The sequence below is a fragment of the Schistocerca serialis genome, unplaced genomic scaffold (genome assembly GCF_023864345.2).
Source record: "Schistocerca serialis cubense isolate TAMUIC-IGC-003099 unplaced genomic scaffold, iqSchSeri2.2 HiC_scaffold_343, whole genome shotgun sequence".
Lineage (NCBI taxonomy): Eukaryota > Metazoa > Arthropoda > Insecta > Orthoptera > Acrididae > Schistocerca > Schistocerca serialis.
Genome location: NW_026047915.1, coordinates 1 through 19,437, shown reverse-complemented (window position 1 = coordinate 19,437; position 19,437 = coordinate 1). Strand labels below are relative to the sequence as shown.

General features: G+C 50.4%; 34 non-coding genes across 34 annotated transcripts; all 34 read right to left on the bottom strand.

Annotated features, from left to right (window-relative positions):
• Positions 1–179: 179 nt before the first annotated feature.
• On the bottom strand, positions 180–261 carry Trnas-cga (transfer RNA serine (anticodon CGA)). The gene has a single exon. It is a non-coding gene; the product is annotated as a tRNA-Ser (tRNA).
• Positions 262–399: 138 nt separating this feature from the next.
• On the bottom strand, positions 400–472 carry Trnak-uuu (transfer RNA lysine (anticodon UUU)). Its single transcript has one exon. It is a non-coding gene; the product is annotated as a tRNA-Lys (tRNA).
• Positions 473–1,011: 539 nt separating this feature from the next.
• On the bottom strand, positions 1,012–1,084 carry Trnaf-gaa (transfer RNA phenylalanine (anticodon GAA)). Its single transcript has one exon. It is a non-coding gene; the product is annotated as a tRNA-Phe (tRNA).
• Positions 1,085–1,695: 611 nt separating this feature from the next.
• Trnas-uga (transfer RNA serine (anticodon UGA)) lies at positions 1,696–1,777 on the bottom strand. The gene has a single exon. It is a non-coding gene; the product is annotated as a tRNA-Ser (tRNA).
• A 693-nt stretch (positions 1,778–2,470) lies between these two features.
• On the bottom strand, positions 2,471–2,552 carry Trnas-cga (transfer RNA serine (anticodon CGA)). Its single transcript has one exon. It is a non-coding gene; the product is annotated as a tRNA-Ser (tRNA).
• Positions 2,553–2,690: 138 nt separating this feature from the next.
• On the bottom strand, positions 2,691–2,763 carry Trnak-uuu (transfer RNA lysine (anticodon UUU)). Its single transcript has one exon. It is a non-coding gene; the product is annotated as a tRNA-Lys (tRNA).
• Positions 2,764–3,302: 539 nt separating this feature from the next.
• On the bottom strand, positions 3,303–3,375 carry Trnaf-gaa (transfer RNA phenylalanine (anticodon GAA)). The gene has a single exon. It is a non-coding gene; the product is annotated as a tRNA-Phe (tRNA).
• A 611-nt stretch (positions 3,376–3,986) lies between these two features.
• Positions 3,987–4,068, bottom strand: Trnas-uga (transfer RNA serine (anticodon UGA)). The gene has a single exon. It is a non-coding gene; the product is annotated as a tRNA-Ser (tRNA).
• A 691-nt stretch (positions 4,069–4,759) lies between these two features.
• On the bottom strand, positions 4,760–4,841 carry Trnas-cga (transfer RNA serine (anticodon CGA)). The gene has a single exon. It is a non-coding gene; the product is annotated as a tRNA-Ser (tRNA).
• A 138-nt stretch (positions 4,842–4,979) lies between these two features.
• Trnak-uuu (transfer RNA lysine (anticodon UUU)) lies at positions 4,980–5,052 on the bottom strand. Its single transcript has one exon. It is a non-coding gene; the product is annotated as a tRNA-Lys (tRNA).
• Positions 5,053–5,591: 539 nt separating this feature from the next.
• On the bottom strand, positions 5,592–5,664 carry Trnaf-gaa (transfer RNA phenylalanine (anticodon GAA)). Its single transcript has one exon. It is a non-coding gene; the product is annotated as a tRNA-Phe (tRNA).
• A 611-nt stretch (positions 5,665–6,275) lies between these two features.
• Trnas-uga (transfer RNA serine (anticodon UGA)) lies at positions 6,276–6,357 on the bottom strand. Its single transcript has one exon. It is a non-coding gene; the product is annotated as a tRNA-Ser (tRNA).
• Positions 6,358–7,048: 691 nt separating this feature from the next.
• Positions 7,049–7,130, bottom strand: Trnas-cga (transfer RNA serine (anticodon CGA)). Its single transcript has one exon. It is a non-coding gene; the product is annotated as a tRNA-Ser (tRNA).
• A 138-nt stretch (positions 7,131–7,268) lies between these two features.
• Positions 7,269–7,341, bottom strand: Trnak-uuu (transfer RNA lysine (anticodon UUU)). Its single transcript has one exon. It is a non-coding gene; the product is annotated as a tRNA-Lys (tRNA).
• Positions 7,342–7,880: 539 nt separating this feature from the next.
• Positions 7,881–7,953, bottom strand: Trnaf-gaa (transfer RNA phenylalanine (anticodon GAA)). Its single transcript has one exon. It is a non-coding gene; the product is annotated as a tRNA-Phe (tRNA).
• Positions 7,954–8,564: 611 nt separating this feature from the next.
• On the bottom strand, positions 8,565–8,646 carry Trnas-uga (transfer RNA serine (anticodon UGA)). The gene has a single exon. It is a non-coding gene; the product is annotated as a tRNA-Ser (tRNA).
• Positions 8,647–9,337: 691 nt separating this feature from the next.
• On the bottom strand, positions 9,338–9,419 carry Trnas-cga (transfer RNA serine (anticodon CGA)). The gene has a single exon. It is a non-coding gene; the product is annotated as a tRNA-Ser (tRNA).
• A 138-nt stretch (positions 9,420–9,557) lies between these two features.
• On the bottom strand, positions 9,558–9,630 carry Trnak-uuu (transfer RNA lysine (anticodon UUU)). The gene has a single exon. It is a non-coding gene; the product is annotated as a tRNA-Lys (tRNA).
• A 539-nt stretch (positions 9,631–10,169) lies between these two features.
• Positions 10,170–10,242, bottom strand: Trnaf-gaa (transfer RNA phenylalanine (anticodon GAA)). Its single transcript has one exon. It is a non-coding gene; the product is annotated as a tRNA-Phe (tRNA).
• Positions 10,243–10,853: 611 nt separating this feature from the next.
• Positions 10,854–10,935, bottom strand: Trnas-uga (transfer RNA serine (anticodon UGA)). The gene has a single exon. It is a non-coding gene; the product is annotated as a tRNA-Ser (tRNA).
• Positions 10,936–11,626: 691 nt separating this feature from the next.
• Trnas-cga (transfer RNA serine (anticodon CGA)) lies at positions 11,627–11,708 on the bottom strand. The gene has a single exon. It is a non-coding gene; the product is annotated as a tRNA-Ser (tRNA).
• A 138-nt stretch (positions 11,709–11,846) lies between these two features.
• Positions 11,847–11,919, bottom strand: Trnak-uuu (transfer RNA lysine (anticodon UUU)). Its single transcript has one exon. It is a non-coding gene; the product is annotated as a tRNA-Lys (tRNA).
• A 539-nt stretch (positions 11,920–12,458) lies between these two features.
• Trnaf-gaa (transfer RNA phenylalanine (anticodon GAA)) lies at positions 12,459–12,531 on the bottom strand. Its single transcript has one exon. It is a non-coding gene; the product is annotated as a tRNA-Phe (tRNA).
• A 611-nt stretch (positions 12,532–13,142) lies between these two features.
• Trnas-uga (transfer RNA serine (anticodon UGA)) lies at positions 13,143–13,224 on the bottom strand. Its single transcript has one exon. It is a non-coding gene; the product is annotated as a tRNA-Ser (tRNA).
• A 691-nt stretch (positions 13,225–13,915) lies between these two features.
• Trnas-cga (transfer RNA serine (anticodon CGA)) lies at positions 13,916–13,997 on the bottom strand. Its single transcript has one exon. It is a non-coding gene; the product is annotated as a tRNA-Ser (tRNA).
• Positions 13,998–14,135: 138 nt separating this feature from the next.
• Positions 14,136–14,208, bottom strand: Trnak-uuu (transfer RNA lysine (anticodon UUU)). The gene has a single exon. It is a non-coding gene; the product is annotated as a tRNA-Lys (tRNA).
• Positions 14,209–14,747: 539 nt separating this feature from the next.
• Positions 14,748–14,820, bottom strand: Trnaf-gaa (transfer RNA phenylalanine (anticodon GAA)). The gene has a single exon. It is a non-coding gene; the product is annotated as a tRNA-Phe (tRNA).
• A 611-nt stretch (positions 14,821–15,431) lies between these two features.
• On the bottom strand, positions 15,432–15,513 carry Trnas-uga (transfer RNA serine (anticodon UGA)). The gene has a single exon. It is a non-coding gene; the product is annotated as a tRNA-Ser (tRNA).
• Positions 15,514–16,204: 691 nt separating this feature from the next.
• Trnas-cga (transfer RNA serine (anticodon CGA)) lies at positions 16,205–16,286 on the bottom strand. The gene has a single exon. It is a non-coding gene; the product is annotated as a tRNA-Ser (tRNA).
• A 136-nt stretch (positions 16,287–16,422) lies between these two features.
• Trnak-uuu (transfer RNA lysine (anticodon UUU)) lies at positions 16,423–16,495 on the bottom strand. The gene has a single exon. It is a non-coding gene; the product is annotated as a tRNA-Lys (tRNA).
• Positions 16,496–17,033: 538 nt separating this feature from the next.
• Trnaf-gaa (transfer RNA phenylalanine (anticodon GAA)) lies at positions 17,034–17,106 on the bottom strand. Its single transcript has one exon. It is a non-coding gene; the product is annotated as a tRNA-Phe (tRNA).
• Positions 17,107–17,715: 609 nt separating this feature from the next.
• On the bottom strand, positions 17,716–17,797 carry Trnas-uga (transfer RNA serine (anticodon UGA)). Its single transcript has one exon. It is a non-coding gene; the product is annotated as a tRNA-Ser (tRNA).
• A 690-nt stretch (positions 17,798–18,487) lies between these two features.
• Positions 18,488–18,569, bottom strand: Trnas-cga (transfer RNA serine (anticodon CGA)). Its single transcript has one exon. It is a non-coding gene; the product is annotated as a tRNA-Ser (tRNA).
• A 748-nt stretch (positions 18,570–19,317) lies between these two features.
• Trnaf-gaa (transfer RNA phenylalanine (anticodon GAA)) lies at positions 19,318–19,390 on the bottom strand. The gene has a single exon. It is a non-coding gene; the product is annotated as a tRNA-Phe (tRNA).
• Between the last annotated feature and the right edge of the window lie 47 nt (positions 19,391–19,437).

Genomic DNA, 19,437 nt, shown 5'->3' with positions numbered 1-19,437 from the left:
TCCCAGCGTCAGTGCGAGGTGAACCGATGGCCACAGTAAGCAGCGGTCGTCGCGAAACTCAGTATTCTTAAACGGAAACTTTCGTCTTGTTGAGAATGGCGTCACTGGTTTGCACCCGCATTCGCCCACGCATGTCACATGTGTGCGAAAATTTTTGCTCCTCTTTACGCAAAATCGCACGCAGCCGGTAGGATTCGAACCTACGCTCCCAGAGGGAATCTGATTTCGAGTCAGACGCCTTAACCACTCGGCCACGACTGCTGGTAGCGCGGTGTTGTCCCGACACATGCAACTGCTACCGTTTAAAGCACTGTGGTGTCAGAAAACGGCGTAGCTTCATTATTTTCCGTAGCGTTTCCACCGCTACCAGACGAATCGCTACCAAAGTATTAAAATTTCCGCCCGGACAGGGACTTGAACCCTGGACCCTTAGGTTAAAAGCCTAATGCTCTACCGACTGAGCTATCCGGGCTCACACGACGCTGTGATACCTCTCACGATGCACAACTATACATTGACTCATGTCGTTTACTGTTGTGCAATCGCTGCATGGGGCCGTTACTAATAAAACGTCGCCTAAATGCTGTCTGCAGACTTATCGCACTAAGCTCGTAACACACTATCGAAGACTGCTGACACACGATGCAACAACAAATTGCAGGAGTCGTTGCGTCTCATACGTTGGAGCAGAGAATTTACATATTTTGTCGACACTCACTGGGCAATTGGAAAATTCGCAAGCATTTCGAATGCAATGTTTCCCACGTTTTCGCTCGTTTCACGGTTCCGTTGAAAACGTTCTTCACCACCTGACACAGAAAAAGGAACGCAGTCGGTAGGACTTTTTTGATTCTTTTGCTTCTAAGGGAGTTAGTTGTCTAGTGAGTTCCTCTTATGGCATGCACTAGACAACCAGAACAGCTACAGGAGAGAGTCATTTTTGTTGTCAGCGGTAGTTGCATTATCACCAACGCAGAGCCATTCCATTGGCGTCGCATCAAAACGAATACCTGCCGAAACCCGGGATCGAACCAGGGACCTTTAGATCTTCAGTCTAACGCTCTCCCAACTGAGCTATTTCGGCTGACATTGAACGTTCCTGTTTGCATGTGTTTGTTAACCTCTGCCTCGTTGCCAATTTCACAGTCACCTTCGTCTGATAAGACACAGGGACGCTGAAAGGCGAGCAGCCGATGCAGTGAAGTCCCACACACATTTCTTCTGCTTCCATCATCGTAACAAGCAAACATGTCGACTCGACTCGTGTAATATTCACTTCGCTGACTTCACGTGACGCCGCGCTGGCGCTAGAAAACCCGTGCTATATCGATGCCAGGGGCAACTCGTGTGCAGAGAACGAGACACAAGAAGGAGTGAGCCTCTCCACCGTATGAGAGGCAGTATCTAGGAGATACACACGGTAAAACATTCGACTTGCGTTAGCTCATCAATTGCTACACGTCATCGTCTGCAAGCTAAGATGGACACATCTGCACTGCCCAGTGAGGCGACACTTGTACTAACACCCGGTGGGCGGCTGTGAGACGAGGAGATGAGCTGCGGCTTCTGAGCGCGACTGTAACGCTGCGCCCTGGATCAAATAACACTGCACATTGCTGGTGACGCGCGTGTTTAGTAGTGACGCAACTGCTAGGATGCAGCTGAACGTCCATCTTTTGAGAGCGAGAAAATTTTCGCAGTCGGCAGGACTCGAACCTACGCTCCCAGAGGGAATCTGATTTCAAGTCAGACGCCTTAACCACTCGGCCACGACTGCCGGTGGCAGAGAAGCGACTCCCGACAAGTGGAACCGCCGTCTTTAGAAGCAATCTGATGGCAGAAAGCGGCGTGGCGTCACTCTTTTCTGTAGGGTTTCCATTAGCCGTTACGACAGTGTGTTAATTTTCGCCTGGCGGGGGTTTGAGCCCGGGACCCTTTGGTTGAAGGTCTAGCGCTCTACCGACTGAGCTGTCCGGTCCCTCGGCCGAGCGTTGTGGTGCATGCTACATGGTGTGCGAGTGATTCGCGTGTTGTAATTACTGGCTTATGGCTCCAATGGCGACTTCACCGACTTCCCACTGACGCACCGCTGACGCTAGTTTTGTGTCGTCTTAAAACGATGGACATACCTCCAAGCAGCTGCGAGATCTTAAGAAAAGAAACGCTGCACCACTGCCTTTGCCGCACTCGAATGATTGAATTGCGATTCTTAAAAAGAAATGAATGTTCGCTCTGTCCTACACTTTCGAGCACATCTGTGTACTCACGATCTCAGCGACGGCTTTCTGCAGTCCCAGCGTCAGTGCGAGGTGAACCGATGGCCACAGTAAGCAGCGGTCGTCGCGAAACTCAGTATTCTTAAACGGAAACTTTCGTCTTGTTGAGAATGGCGTCACTGGTTTGCACCCGCATTCGCCCACGCATGTCACATGTGTGCGAAAATTTTTGCTCCTCTTTACGCAAAATCGCACGCAGCCGGTAGGATTCGAACCTACGCTCCCAGAGGGAATCTGATTTCGAGTCAGACGCCTTAACCACTCGGCCACGACTGCTGGTAGCGCGGTGTTGTCCCGACACATGCAACTGCTACCGTTTAAAGCACTGTGGTGTCAGAAAACGGCGTAGCTTCATTATTTTCCGTAGCGTTTCCACCGCTACCAGACGAATCGCTACCAAAGTATTAAAATTTCCGCCCGGACAGGGACTTGAACCCTGGACCCTTAGGTTAAAAGCCTAATGCTCTACCGACTGAGCTATCCGGGCTCACACGACGCTGTGATACCTCTCACGATGCACAACTATACATTGACTCATGTCGTTTACTGTTGTGCAATCGCTGCATGGGGCCGTTACTAATAAAACGTCGCCTAAATGCTGTCTGCAGACTTATCGCACTAAGCTCGTAACACACTATCGAAGACTGCTGACACACGATGCAACAACAAATTGCAGGAGTCGTTGCGTCTCATACGTTGGAGCAGAGAATTTACATATTTTGTCGACACTCACTGGGCAATTGGAAAATTCGCAAGCATTTCGAATGCAATGTTTCCCACGTTTTCGCTCGTTTCACGGTTCCGTTGAAAACGTTCTTCACCACCTGACACAGAAAAAGGAACGCAGTCGGTAGGACTTTTTTGATTCTTTTGCTTCTAAGGGAGTTAGTTGTCTAGTGAGTTCCTCTTATGGCATGCACTAGACAACCAGAACAGCTACAGGAGAGAGTCATTTTTGTTGTCAGCGGTAGTTGCATTATCACCAACGCAGAGCCATTCCATTGGCGTCGCATCAAAACGAATACCTGCCGAAACCCGGGATCGAACCAGGGACCTTTAGATCTTCAGTCTAACGCTCTCCCAACTGAGCTATTTCGGCTGACATTGAACGTTCCTGTTTGCATGTGTTTGTTAACCTCTGCCTCGTTGCCAATTTCACAGTCACCTTCGTCTGATAAGACACAGGGACGCTGAAAGGCGAGCAGCCGATGCAGTGAAGTCCCACACACATTTCTTCTGCTTCCATCATCGTAACAAGCAAACATGTCGACTCGACTCGTGTAATATTCACTTCGCTGACTTCACGTGACGCCGCGCTGGCGCTAGAAAACCCGTGCTATATCGATGCCAGGGGCAACTCGTGTGCAGAGAACGAGACACAAGAAGGAGTGAGCCTCTCCACCGTATGAGAGGCAGTATCTAGGAGATACACACGGTAAAACATTCGACTTGCGTTAGCTCATCAATTGCTACACGTCATCGTCTGCAAGCTAAGATGGACACATCTGCACTGCCCAGTGAGGCGACACTTGTACTAACACCCGGTGGGCGGCTGTGAGACGAGGAGATGAGCTGCGGCTTCTGAGCGCGACTGTAACGCTGCGCCCTGGATCAAATAACACTGCACATTGCTGGTGACGCGCGTGTTTAGTAGTGACGCAACTGCTAGGATGCAGCTGAACGTCCATCTTTTGAGAGCGAGAAAATTTTCGCAGTCGGCAGGACTCGAACCTACGCTCCCAGAGGGAATCTGATTTCAAGTCAGACGCCTTAACCACTCGGCCACGACTGCCGGTGGCAGAAGCGACTCCCGACAAGTGGAACCGCCGTCTTTAGAAGCAATCTGATGGCAGAAAGCGGCGTGGCGTCACTCTTTTCTGTAGGGTTTCCATTAGCCGTTACGACAGTGTGTTAATTTTCGCCTGGCGGGGGTTTGAGCCCGGGACCCTTTGGTTGAAGGTCTAGCGCTCTACCGACTGAGCTGTCCGGTCCCTCGGCCGAGCGTTGTGGTGCATGCTACATGGTGTGCGAGTGATTCGCGTGTTGTAATTACTGGCTTATGGCTCCAATGGCGACTTCACCGACTTCCCACTGACGCACCGCTGACGCTAGTTTTGTGTCGTCTTAAAACGATGGACATACCTCCAAGCAGCTGCGAGATCTTAAGAAAAGAAACGCTGCACCACTGCCTTTGCCGCACTCGAATGATTGAATTGCGATTCTTAAAAAGAAATGAATGTTCGCTCTGTCCTACACTTTCGAGCACATCTGTGTACTCACGATCTCAGCGACGGCTTTCTGCAGTCCCAGCGTCAGTGCGAGGTGAACCGATGGCCACAGTAAGCAGCGGTCGTCGCGAAACTCAGTATTCTTAAACGGAAACTTTCGTCTTGTTGAGAATGGCGTCACTGGTTTGCACCCGCATTCGCCCACGCATGTCACATGTGTGCGAAAATTTTTGCTCCTCTTTACGCAAAATCGCACGCAGCCGGTAGGATTCGAACCTACGCTCCCAGAGGGAATCTGATTTCGAGTCAGACGCCTTAACCACTCGGCCACGACTGCTGGTAGCGCGGTGTTGTCCCGACACATGCAACTGCTACCGTTTAAAGCACTGTGGTGTCAGAAAACGGCGTAGCTTCATTATTTTCCGTAGCGTTTCCACCGCTACCAGACGAATCGCTACCAAAGTATTAAAATTTCCGCCCGGACAGGGACTTGAACCCTGGACCCTTAGGTTAAAAGCCTAATGCTCTACCGACTGAGCTATCCGGGCTCACACGACGCTGTGATACCTCTCACGATGCACAACTATACATTGACTCATGTCGTTTACTGTTGTGCAATCGCTGCATGGGGCCGTTACTAATAAAACGTCGCCTAAATGCTGTCTGCAGACTTATCGCACTAAGCTCGTAACACACTATCGAAGACTGCTGACACACGATGCAACAACAAATTGCAGGAGTCGTTGCGTCTCATACGTTGGAGCAGAGAATTTACATATTTTGTCGACACTCACTGGGCAATTGGAAAATTCGCAAGCATTTCGAATGCAATGTTTCCCACGTTTTCGCTCGTTTCACGGTTCCGTTGAAAACGTTCTTCACCACCTGACACAGAAAAAGGAACGCAGTCGGTAGGACTTTTTTGATTCTTTTGCTTCTAAGGGAGTTAGTTGTCTAGTGAGTTCCTCTTATGGCATGCACTAGACAACCAGAACAGCTACAGGAGAGAGTCATTTTTGTTGTCAGCGGTAGTTGCATTATCACCAACGCAGAGCCATTCCATTGGCGTCGCATCAAAACGAATACCTGCCGAAACCCGGGATCGAACCAGGGACCTTTAGATCTTCAGTCTAACGCTCTCCCAACTGAGCTATTTCGGCTGACATTGAACGTTCCTGTTTGCATGTGTTTGTTAACCTCTGCCTCGTTGCCAATTTCACAGTCACCTTCGTCTGATAAGACACAGGGACGCTGAAAGGCGAGCAGCCGATGCAGTGAAGTCCCACACACATTTCTTCTGCTTCCATCATCGTAACAAGCAAACATGTCGACTCGACTCGTGTAATATTCACTTCGCTGACTTCACGTGACGCCGCGCTGGCGCTAGAAAACCCGTGCTATATCGATGCCAGGGGCAACTCGTGTGCAGAGAACGAGACACAAGAAGGAGTGAGCCTCTCCACCGTATGAGAGGCAGTATCTAGGAGATACACACGGTAAAACATTCGACTTGCGTTAGCTCATCAATTGCTACACGTCATCGTCTGCAAGCTAAGATGGACACATCTGCACTGCCCAGTGAGGCGACACTTGTACTAACACCCGGTGGGCGGCTGTGAGACGAGGAGATGAGCTGCGGCTTCTGAGCGCGACTGTAACGCTGCGCCCTGGATCAAATAACACTGCACATTGCTGGTGACGCGCGTGTTTAGTAGTGACGCAACTGCTAGGATGCAGCTGAACGTCCATCTTTTGAGAGCGAGAAAATTTTCGCAGTCGGCAGGACTCGAACCTACGCTCCCAGAGGGAATCTGATTTCAAGTCAGACGCCTTAACCACTCGGCCACGACTGCCGGTGGCAGAAGCGACTCCCGACAAGTGGAACCGCCGTCTTTAGAAGCAATCTGATGGCAGAAAGCGGCGTGGCGTCACTCTTTTCTGTAGGGTTTCCATTAGCCGTTACGACAGTGTGTTAATTTTCGCCTGGCGGGGGTTTGAGCCCGGGACCCTTTGGTTGAAGGTCTAGCGCTCTACCGACTGAGCTGTCCGGTCCCTCGGCCGAGCGTTGTGGTGCATGCTACATGGTGTGCGAGTGATTCGCGTGTTGTAATTACTGGCTTATGGCTCCAATGGCGACTTCACCGACTTCCCACTGACGCACCGCTGACGCTAGTTTTGTGTCGTCTTAAAACGATGGACATACCTCCAAGCAGCTGCGAGATCTTAAGAAAAGAAACGCTGCACCACTGCCTTTGCCGCACTCGAATGATTGAATTGCGATTCTTAAAAAGAAATGAATGTTCGCTCTGTCCTACACTTTCGAGCACATCTGTGTACTCACGATCTCAGCGACGGCTTTCTGCAGTCCCAGCGTCAGTGCGAGGTGAACCGATGGCCACAGTAAGCAGCGGTCGTCGCGAAACTCAGTATTCTTAAACGGAAACTTTCGTCTTGTTGAGAATGGCGTCACTGGTTTGCACCCGCATTCGCCCACGCATGTCACATGTGTGCGAAAATTTTTGCTCCTCTTTACGCAAAATCGCACGCAGCCGGTAGGATTCGAACCTACGCTCCCAGAGGGAATCTGATTTCGAGTCAGACGCCTTAACCACTCGGCCACGACTGCTGGTAGCGCGGTGTTGTCCCGACACATGCAACTGCTACCGTTTAAAGCACTGTGGTGTCAGAAAACGGCGTAGCTTCATTATTTTCCGTAGCGTTTCCACCGCTACCAGACGAATCGCTACCAAAGTATTAAAATTTCCGCCCGGACAGGGACTTGAACCCTGGACCCTTAGGTTAAAAGCCTAATGCTCTACCGACTGAGCTATCCGGGCTCACACGACGCTGTGATACCTCTCACGATGCACAACTATACATTGACTCATGTCGTTTACTGTTGTGCAATCGCTGCATGGGGCCGTTACTAATAAAACGTCGCCTAAATGCTGTCTGCAGACTTATCGCACTAAGCTCGTAACACACTATCGAAGACTGCTGACACACGATGCAACAACAAATTGCAGGAGTCGTTGCGTCTCATACGTTGGAGCAGAGAATTTACATATTTTGTCGACACTCACTGGGCAATTGGAAAATTCGCAAGCATTTCGAATGCAATGTTTCCCACGTTTTCGCTCGTTTCACGGTTCCGTTGAAAACGTTCTTCACCACCTGACACAGAAAAAGGAACGCAGTCGGTAGGACTTTTTTGATTCTTTTGCTTCTAAGGGAGTTAGTTGTCTAGTGAGTTCCTCTTATGGCATGCACTAGACAACCAGAACAGCTACAGGAGAGAGTCATTTTTGTTGTCAGCGGTAGTTGCATTATCACCAACGCAGAGCCATTCCATTGGCGTCGCATCAAAACGAATACCTGCCGAAACCCGGGATCGAACCAGGGACCTTTAGATCTTCAGTCTAACGCTCTCCCAACTGAGCTATTTCGGCTGACATTGAACGTTCCTGTTTGCATGTGTTTGTTAACCTCTGCCTCGTTGCCAATTTCACAGTCACCTTCGTCTGATAAGACACAGGGACGCTGAAAGGCGAGCAGCCGATGCAGTGAAGTCCCACACACATTTCTTCTGCTTCCATCATCGTAACAAGCAAACATGTCGACTCGACTCGTGTAATATTCACTTCGCTGACTTCACGTGACGCCGCGCTGGCGCTAGAAAACCCGTGCTATATCGATGCCAGGGGCAACTCGTGTGCAGAGAACGAGACACAAGAAGGAGTGAGCCTCTCCACCGTATGAGAGGCAGTATCTAGGAGATACACACGGTAAAACATTCGACTTGCGTTAGCTCATCAATTGCTACACGTCATCGTCTGCAAGCTAAGATGGACACATCTGCACTGCCCAGTGAGGCGACACTTGTACTAACACCCGGTGGGCGGCTGTGAGACGAGGAGATGAGCTGCGGCTTCTGAGCGCGACTGTAACGCTGCGCCCTGGATCAAATAACACTGCACATTGCTGGTGACGCGCGTGTTTAGTAGTGACGCAACTGCTAGGATGCAGCTGAACGTCCATCTTTTGAGAGCGAGAAAATTTTCGCAGTCGGCAGGACTCGAACCTACGCTCCCAGAGGGAATCTGATTTCAAGTCAGACGCCTTAACCACTCGGCCACGACTGCCGGTGGCAGAAGCGACTCCCGACAAGTGGAACCGCCGTCTTTAGAAGCAATCTGATGGCAGAAAGCGGCGTGGCGTCACTCTTTTCTGTAGGGTTTCCATTAGCCGTTACGACAGTGTGTTAATTTTCGCCTGGCGGGGGTTTGAGCCCGGGACCCTTTGGTTGAAGGTCTAGCGCTCTACCGACTGAGCTGTCCGGTCCCTCGGCCGAGCGTTGTGGTGCATGCTACATGGTGTGCGAGTGATTCGCGTGTTGTAATTACTGGCTTATGGCTCCAATGGCGACTTCACCGACTTCCCACTGACGCACCGCTGACGCTAGTTTTGTGTCGTCTTAAAACGATGGACATACCTCCAAGCAGCTGCGAGATCTTAAGAAAAGAAACGCTGCACCACTGCCTTTGCCGCACTCGAATGATTGAATTGCGATTCTTAAAAAGAAATGAATGTTCGCTCTGTCCTACACTTTCGAGCACATCTGTGTACTCACGATCTCAGCGACGGCTTTCTGCAGTCCCAGCGTCAGTGCGAGGTGAACCGATGGCCACAGTAAGCAGCGGTCGTCGCGAAACTCAGTATTCTTAAACGGAAACTTTCGTCTTGTTGAGAATGGCGTCACTGGTTTGCACCCGCATTCGCCCACGCATGTCACATGTGTGCGAAAATTTTTGCTCCTCTTTACGCAAAATCGCACGCAGCCGGTAGGATTCGAACCTACGCTCCCAGAGGGAATCTGATTTCGAGTCAGACGCCTTAACCACTCGGCCACGACTGCTGGTAGCGCGGTGTTGTCCCGACACATGCAACTGCTACCGTTTAAAGCACTGTGGTGTCAGAAAACGGCGTAGCTTCATTATTTTCCGTAGCGTTTCCACCGCTACCAGACGAATCGCTACCAAAGTATTAAAATTTCCGCCCGGACAGGGACTTGAACCCTGGACCCTTAGGTTAAAAGCCTAATGCTCTACCGACTGAGCTATCCGGGCTCACACGACGCTGTGATACCTCTCACGATGCACAACTATACATTGACTCATGTCGTTTACTGTTGTGCAATCGCTGCATGGGGCCGTTACTAATAAAACGTCGCCTAAATGCTGTCTGCAGACTTATCGCACTAAGCTCGTAACACACTATCGAAGACTGCTGACACACGATGCAACAACAAATTGCAGGAGTCGTTGCGTCTCATACGTTGGAGCAGAGAATTTACATATTTTGTCGACACTCACTGGGCAATTGGAAAATTCGCAAGCATTTCGAATGCAATGTTTCCCACGTTTTCGCTCGTTTCACGGTTCCGTTGAAAACGTTCTTCACCACCTGACACAGAAAAAGGAACGCAGTCGGTAGGACTTTTTTGATTCTTTTGCTTCTAAGGGAGTTAGTTGTCTAGTGAGTTCCTCTTATGGCATGCACTAGACAACCAGAACAGCTACAGGAGAGAGTCATTTTTGTTGTCAGCGGTAGTTGCATTATCACCAACGCAGAGCCATTCCATTGGCGTCGCATCAAAACGAATACCTGCCGAAACCCGGGATCGAACCAGGGACCTTTAGATCTTCAGTCTAACGCTCTCCCAACTGAGCTATTTCGGCTGACATTGAACGTTCCTGTTTGCATGTGTTTGTTAACCTCTGCCTCGTTGCCAATTTCACAGTCACCTTCGTCTGATAAGACACAGGGACGCTGAAAGGCGAGCAGCCGATGCAGTGAAGTCCCACACACATTTCTTCTGCTTCCATCATCGTAACAAGCAAACATGTCGACTCGACTCGTGTAATATTCACTTCGCTGACTTCACGTGACGCCGCGCTGGCGCTAGAAAACCCGTGCTATATCGATGCCAGGGGCAACTCGTGTGCAGAGAACGAGACACAAGAAGGAGTGAGCCTCTCCACCGTATGAGAGGCAGTATCTAGGAGATACACACGGTAAAACATTCGACTTGCGTTAGCTCATCAATTGCTACACGTCATCGTCTGCAAGCTAAGATGGACACATCTGCACTGCCCAGTGAGGCGACACTTGTACTAACACCCGGTGGGCGGCTGTGAGACGAGGAGATGAGCTGCGGCTTCTGAGCGCGACTGTAACGCTGCGCCCTGGATCAAATAACACTGCACATTGCTGGTGACGCGCGTGTTTAGTAGTGACGCAACTGCTAGGATGCAGCTGAACGTCCATCTTTTGAGAGCGAGAAAATTTTCGCAGTCGGCAGGACTCGAACCTACGCTCCCAGAGGGAATCTGATTTCAAGTCAGACGCCTTAACCACTCGGCCACGACTGCCGGTGGCAGAAGCGACTCCCGACAAGTGGAACCGCCGTCTTTAGAAGCAATCTGATGGCAGAAAGCGGCGTGGCGTCACTCTTTTCTGTAGGGTTTCCATTAGCCGTTACGACAGTGTGTTAATTTTCGCCTGGCGGGGGTTTGAGCCCGGGACCCTTTGGTTGAAGGTCTAGCGCTCTACCGACTGAGCTGTCCGGTCCCTCGGCCGAGCGTTGTGGTGCATGCTACATGGTGTGCGAGTGATTCGCGTGTTGTAATTACTGGCTTATGGCTCCAATGGCGACTTCACCGACTTCCCACTGACGCACCGCTGACGCTAGTTTTGTGTCGTCTTAAAACGATGGACATACCTCCAAGCAGCTGCGAGATCTTAAGAAAAGAAACGCTGCACCACTGCCTTTGCCGCACTCGAATGATTGAATTGCGATTCTTAAAAAGAAATGAATGTTCGCTCTGTCCTACACTTTCGAGCACATCTGTGTACTCACGATCTCAGCGACGGCTTTCTGCAGTCCCAGCGTCAGTGCGAGGTGAACCGATGGCCACAGTAAGCAGCGGTCGTCGCGAAACTCAGTATTCTTAAACGGAAACTTTCGTCTTGTTGAGAATGGCGTCACTGGTTTGCACCCGCATTCGCCCACGCATGTCACATGTGTGCGAAAATTTTTGCTCCTCTTTACGCAAAATCGCACGCAGCCGGTAGGATTCGAACCTACGCTCCCAGAGGGAATCTGATTTCGAGTCAGACGCCTTAACCACTCGGCCACGACTGCTGGTAGCGCGGTGTTGTCCCGACACATGCAACTGCTACCGTTTAAAGCACTGTGGTGTCAGAAAACGGCGTAGCTTCATTATTTTCCGTAGCGTTTCCACCGCTACCAGACGAATCGCTACCAAAGTATTAAAATTTCCGCCCGGACAGGGACTTGAACCCTGGACCCTTAGGTTAAAAGCCTAATGCTCTACCGACTGAGCTATCCGGGCTCACACGACGCTGTGATACCTCTCACGATGCACAACTATACATTGACTCATGTCGTTTACTGTTGTGCAATCGCTGCATGGGGCCGTTACTAATAAAACGTCGCCTAAATGCTGTCTGCAGACTTATCGCACTAAGCTCGTAACACACTATCGAAGACTGCTGACACACGATGCAACAACAAATTGCAGGAGTCGTTGCGTCTCATACGTTGGAGCAGAGAATTTACATATTTTGTCGACACTCACTGGGCAATTGGAAAATTCGCAAGCATTTCGAATGCAATGTTTCCCACGTTTTCGCTCGTTTCACGGTTCCGTTGAAAACGTTCTTCACCACCTGACACAGAAAAAGGAACGCAGTCGGTAGGACTTTTTTGATTCTTTTGCTTCTAAGGGAGTTAGTTGTCTAGTGAGTTCCTCTTATGGCATGCACTAGACAACCAGAACAGCTACAGGAGAGAGTCATTTTTGTTGTCAGCGGTAGTTGCATTATCACCAACGCAGAGCCATTCCATTGGCGTCGCATCAAAACGAATACCTGCCGAAACCCGGGATCGAACCAGGGACCTTTAGATCTTCAGTCTAACGCTCTCCCAACTGAGCTATTTCGGCTGACATTGAACGTTCCTGTTTGCATGTGTTTGTTAACCTCTGCCTCGTTGCCAATTTCACAGTCACCTTCGTCTGATAAGACACAGGGACGCTGAAAGGCGAGCAGCCGATGCAGTGAAGTCCCACACACATTTCTTCTGCTTCCATCATCGTAACAAGCAAACATGTCGACTCGACTCGTGTAATATTCACTTCGCTGACTTCACGTGACGCCGCGCTGGCGCTAGAAAACCCGTGCTATATCGATGCCAGGGGCAACTCGTGTGCAGAGAACGAGACACAAGAAGGAGTGAGCCTCTCCACCGTATGAGAGGCAGTATCTAGGAGATACACACGGTAAAACATTCGACTTGCGTTAGCTCATCAATTGCTACACGTCATCGTCTGCAAGCTAAGATGGACACATCTGCACTGCCCAGTGAGGCGACACTTGTACTAACACCCGGTGGGCGGCTGTGAGACGAGGAGATGAGCTGCGGCTTCTGAGCGCGACTGTAACGCTGCGCCCTGGATCAAATAACACTGCACATTGCTGGTGACGCGCGTGTTTAGTAGTGACGCAACTGCTAGGATGCAGCTGAACGTCCATCTTTTGAGAGCGAGAAAATTTTCGCAGTCGGCAGGACTCGAACCTACGCTCCCAGAGGGAATCTGATTTCAAGTCAGACGCCTTAACCACTCGGCCACGACTGCCGGTGGCAGAAGCGACTCCCGACAAGTGGAACCGCCGTCTTTAGAAGCAATCTGATGGCAGAAAGCGGCGTGGCGTCACTCTTTTCTGTAGGGTTTCCATTAGCCGTTACGACAGTGTGTTAATTTTCGCCTGGCGGGGGTTTGAGCCCGGGACCCTTTGGTTGAAGGTCTAGCGCTCTACCGACTGAGCTGTCCGGTCCCTCGGCCGAGCGTTGTGGTGCATGCTACATGGTGTGCGAGTGATTCGCGTGTTGTAATTACTGGCTTATGGCTCCAATGGCGACTTCACCGACTTCCCACTGACGCACCGCTGACGCTAGTTTTGTGTCGTCTTAAAACGATGGACATACCTCCAAGCAGCTGCGAGATCTTAAGAAAAGAAACGCTGCACCACTGCCTTTGCCGCACTCGAATGATTGAATTGCGATTCTTAAAAAGAAATGAATGTTCGCTCTGTCCTACACTTTCGAGCACATCTGTGTACTCACGATCTCAGCGACGGCTTTCTGCAGTCCCAGCGTCAGTGCGAGGTGAACCGATGGCCACAGTAAGCAGCGGTCGTCGCGAAACTCAGTATTCTTAAACGGAAACTTTCGTCTTGTTGAGAATGGCGTCACTGGTTTGCACCCGCATTCGCCCACGCATGTCACATGTGTGCGAAAATTTTTGCTCCTCTTTACGCAAAATCGCACGCAGCCGGTAGGATTCGAACCTACGCTCCCAGAGGGAATCTGATTTCGAGTCAGACGCCTTAACCACTCGGCCACGACTGCTGGTAGCGCGGTGTTGTCCCGACACATGCAACTGCTACCGTTTAAAGCACTGTGGTGTCAGAAAACGGCGTAGCTTCATTATTTTCCGTAGCGTTTCCACCGCTACCAGACGAATCGCTACCAAAGTATTAAAATTTCCGCCCGGACAGGGACTTGAACCCTGGACCCTTAGGTTAAAAGCCTAATGCTCTACCGACTGAGCTATCCGGGCTCACACGACGCTGTGATACCTCTCACGATGCACAACTATACATTGACTCATGTCGTTTACTGTTGTGCAATCGCTGCATGGGGCCGTTACTAATAAAACGTCGCCTAAATGCTGTCTGCAGACTTATCGCACTAAGCTCGTAACACACTATCGAAGACTGCTGACACACGATGCAACAACAAATTGCAGGAGTCGTTGCGTCTCATACGTTGGAGCAGAGAATTTACATATTTTGTCGACACTCACTGGGCAATTGGAAAATTCGCAAGCATTTCGAATGCAATGTTTCCCACGTTTTCGCTCGTTTCACGGTTCCGTTGAAAACGTTCTTCACCACCTGACACAGAAAAAGGAACGCAGTCGGTAGGACTTTTTTGATTCTTTTGCTTCTAAGGGAGTTAGTTGTCTAGTGAGTTCCTCTTATGGCATGCACTAGACAACCAGAACAGCTACAGGAGAGAGTCATTTTTGTTGTCAGCGGTAGTTGCATTATCACCAACGCAGAGCCATTCCATTGGCGTCGCATCAAAACGAATACCTGCCGAAACCCGGGATCGAACCAGGGACCTTTAGATCTTCAGTCTAACGCTCTCCCAACTGAGCTATTTCGGCTGACATTGAACGTTCCTGTTTGCATGTGTTTGTTAACCTCTGCCTCGTTGCCAATTTCACAGTCACCTTCGTCTGATAAGACACAGGGACGCTGAAAGGCGAGCAGCCGATGCAGTGAAGTCCCACACACATTTCTTCTGCTTCCATCATCGTAACAAGCAAACATGTCGACTCGACTCGTGTAATATTCACTTCGCTGACTTCACGTGACGCCGCGCTGGCGCTAGAAAACCCGTGCTATATCGATGCCAGGGGCAACTCGTGTGCAGAGAACGAGACACAAGAAGGAGTTAGCCTCTCCACCGTATGAGAGGCAGTATCTAGGAGATACACACGGTAAAACATTCGACTTGCGTTAGCTCATCAATTGCTACACGTCATCGTCTGCAAGCTAAGATGGACACATCTGCACTGCCCAGTGAGGCGACACTTGTACTAACACCCGGTGGGCGGCTGTGAGACGAGGAGATGAGCTGCGGCTTCTGAGCGCGACTGTAACGCTGCGCCCTGGATCAAATAACACTGCACATTGCTGGTGACGCGCGTGTTTAGTAGTGACGCAACTGCTAGGATGCAGCTGAACGTCCATCTTTTGAGAGCGAGAAAATTTTCGCAGTCGGCAGGACTCGAACCTACGCTCCCAGAGGGAATCTGATTTCAAGTCAGACGCCTTAACCACTCGGCCACGACTGCCGGTGGCAGAAGCGACTCCCGACAAGTGGAACCGCCGTCTTTAGAAGCAATCTGATGGCAGAAAGCGGCGTGGCGTCACTCTTTTCTGTAGGGTTTCCATTAGCCGTTACGACAGTGTGTTAATTTTCGCCTGGCGGGGGTTTGAGCCCGGGACCCTTTGGTTGAAGGTCTAGCGCTCTACCGACTGAGCTGTCCGGTCCCTCGGCCGAGCGTTGTGGTGCATGCTACATGGTGTGCGAGTGATTCGCGTGTTGTAATTACTGGCTTATGGCTCCAATGGCGACTTCACCGACTTCCCACTGACGCACCGCTGACGCTAGTTTTGTGTCGTCTTAAAACGATGGACATACCTCCAAGCAGCTGCGAGATCTTAAGAAAAGAAACGCTGCACCACTGCCTTTGCCGCACTCGAATGATTGAATTGCGATTCTTAAAAAGAAATGAATGTTCGCTCTGTCCTACACTTTCGAGCACATCTGTGTACTCACGATCTCAGCGACGGCTTTCTGCAGTCCCAGCGTCAGTGCGAGGTGAACCGATGGCCACAGTAAGCAGCGGTCGTCGCGAAACTCAGTATTCTTAAACGGAAACTTTCGTCTTGTTGAGAATGGCGTCACTGGTTTGCACCCGCATTCGCCCACGCATGTCACATGTGTGCGAAAATTTTTGCTCCTCTTTACGCAAAATCGCACGCAGCCGGTAGGATTCGAACCTACGCTCCCAGAGGGAATCTGATTTCGAGTCAGACGCCTTAACCACTCGGCCACGACTGCTGGTAGCGCGGTGTTGTCCGACACATGCAACTGCTACCGTTTAAAGCACTGTGGTGTCAGAAAACGGCGTAGCTTCATTATTTTCCGTAGCGTTTCCACCGCTACCAGACGAATCGCTACCAAAGTATTAAATTTCCGCCCGGACAGGGACTTGAACCCTGGACCCTTAGGTTAAAAGCCTAATGCTCTACCGACTGAGCTATCCGGGCTCACACGACGCTGTGATACCTCTCACGATGCACAACTATACATTGACTCATGTCGTTTACTGTTGTGCAATCGCTGCATGGGGCCGTTACTAATAAAACGTCGCCTAAATGCTGTCTGCAGACTTATCGCACTAAGCTCGTAACACACTATCGAAGACTGCTGACACACGATGCAACAACAAATTGCAGGAGTCGTTGCGTCTCATACGTTGGAGCAGAGAATTTACATATTTTGTCGACACTCACTGGGCAATTGGAAAATTCGCAAGCATTTCGAATGCAATGTTTCCCACGTTTTCGCTCGTTTCACGGTTCCGTTGAAACGTTCTTCACCACCTGACACAGAAAAAGGAACGCAGTCGGTAGGACTTTTTTGATTCTTTTGCTTCTAAGGGAGTTAGTTGTCTAGTGAGTTCCTCTTATGGCATGCACTAGACAACCAGAACAGCTACAGGAGAGAGTCATTTTTGTTGTCAGCGGTAGTTGCATTATCACCAACGCAGAGCCATTCCATTGGCGTCGCATCAAAACGAATACCTGCCGAAACCCGGGATCGAACCAGGGACCTTTAGATCTTCAGTCTAACGCTCTCCCAACTGAGCTATTTCGGCTGACATTGAACGTTCCTGTTTGCATGTGTTTGTTAACCTCTGCCTCGTTGCCAATTTCACAGTCACCTTCGTCTGATAAGACACAGGGACGCTGAAAGGCGAGCAGCCGATGCAGTGAAGTCCCACACACATTTCTTCTGCTTCCATCATCGTAACAAGCAAACATGTCGACTCGACTCGTGTAATATTCACTTCGCTGACTTCACGTGACGCCGCGCTGGCGCTAGAAAACCCGTGCTATATCGATGCCAGGGGCAACTCGTGTGCAGAGAACGAGACACAAGAAGGAGTGAGCCTCTCCACCGTATGAGAGGCAGTATCTAGGAGATACACACGGTAAAACATTCGACTTGCGTTAGCTCATCAATTGCTACACGTCATCGTCTGCAAGCTAAGATGGACACATCTGCACTGCCCAGTGAGGCGACACTTGTACTAACACCCGGTGGGCGGCTGTGAGACGAGGAGATGAGCTGCGGCTTCTGAGCGCGACTGTAACGCTGCGCCTGGATCAAATAACACTGCACATTGCTGGTGACGCGCGTGTTTAGTAGTGACGCAACTGCTAGGATGCAGCTGAACGTCCATCTTTGAGAGCGAGAAAATTTTCGCAGTCGGCAGGACTCGAACCTACGCTCCCAGAGGGAATCTGATTTCAAGTCAGACGCCTTAACCACTCGGCCACGACTGCCGGTGGCAGAAGCGACTCCCGACAAGTGGAACCGCCGTCTTTAGAAGCAATCTGATGGCAGAAAGCGGCGTGGCGTCACTCTTTTCTGTAGGGTTTCCATTAGCCGTTACGACAGTGTGTTAATTTTCGCCTGGCGGGGGTTTGAGCCCGGGACCCTTTGGTTGAAGGTCTAGCGCTCTACCGACTGAGCTGTCCGGTCCCTCGGCCGAGCGTTGTGGTGCATGGCTACATGGTGTGCGAGTGATTCGCGTGTTGTAATTACTGGCTTATGGCTCCAATGGCGACTTCACCGACTTCCACTGACGCACCGCTGACGCTAGTTTTGTGTCGTCTTAAAACGATGGACATACCTCCAAGCAGCTGCGAGATCTTAAGAAAAGAAACGCTGCACCACTGCCTTTGCCGCACTCGAATGATTGAATTGCGATTCTTAAAAAGAAATGAATGTTCGCTCTGTCCTACACTTCGAGCACATCTGTGTACTCACGATCTCAGCGACGGCTTTCTGCAGTCCCAGCGTCAGTGCGAGGTGAACCGATGGCCACAGTAAGCAGCGGTCGTCGCGAAACTCAGTATTCTTAAACGGAAACTTTCGTCTTGTTGAGAATGGCGTCACTGGTTTGCACCCGCATTCGCCCACGCATGTCACATGTGTGCGAAAATTTTTGCTCCTCTTTACGCAAAATCGCACGCAGCCGGTAGGATTCGAACCTACGCTCCCAGAGGGAATCTGATTTCGAGTCAGACGCCTTAACCACTCGGCCACGACTGCTGGTAGCGCGGTGTTGTCCCGACACATGCAACTGCTACCGTTTAAAGCACTGTGGTGTCAGAAAACGGCGTAGCTTCATTATTTTCCGTAGCGTTTCCACCGCTACCAGACGAATCGCTACCAAAGTATTAAAATTTCCGCCGGACAGGGACTTGAACCCTGGACCCTTAGGTTAAAAGCCTAATGCTCTACCGACTGAGCTATCCGGGCTCACACGACGCTGTGATACCTCTCACGATGCACAACTATACATTGACTCATGTCGTTTACTGTTGTGCAATCGCTGCATGGGGCCGTTACTAATAAAACGTCGCCTAAATGCTGTCTGCAGACTTATCGCACTAAGCTCGTAACACACTATCGAAGACTGCTGACACACGATGCAACAACAAATTGCAGGAGTCGTTGCGTCTCATACGTTGGAGCAGAGAATTTACATATTTTGTCGACACTCACTGGGCAATTGGAAAATTCGCAAGCATTTCGAATGCAATGTTTCCCACGTTTTCGCTCGTTTCACGGTTCCGTTGAAAACGTTCTTCACCACCTGACACAGAAAAAGGAACGCAGTCGGTAGACTTTTTTGATTCTTTTGCTTCTAAGGGAGTTAGTTGTCTAGTGAGTTCCTCTTATGGCATGCACTAGACAACCAGAACAGCTACAGGAGAGAGTCATTTTTGTTGTCAGCGGTAGTTGCATTATCACCAACGCAGAGCCATTCCATTGGCGTCGCATCAAAACGAATACCTGCCGAAACCCGGGATCGAACCAGGGACCTTTAGATCTTCAGTCTAACGCTCTCCCAACTGAGCTATTTCGGCTGACATTGAACGTTCCTGTTTGCATGTGTTTGTTAACCTCTGCCTCG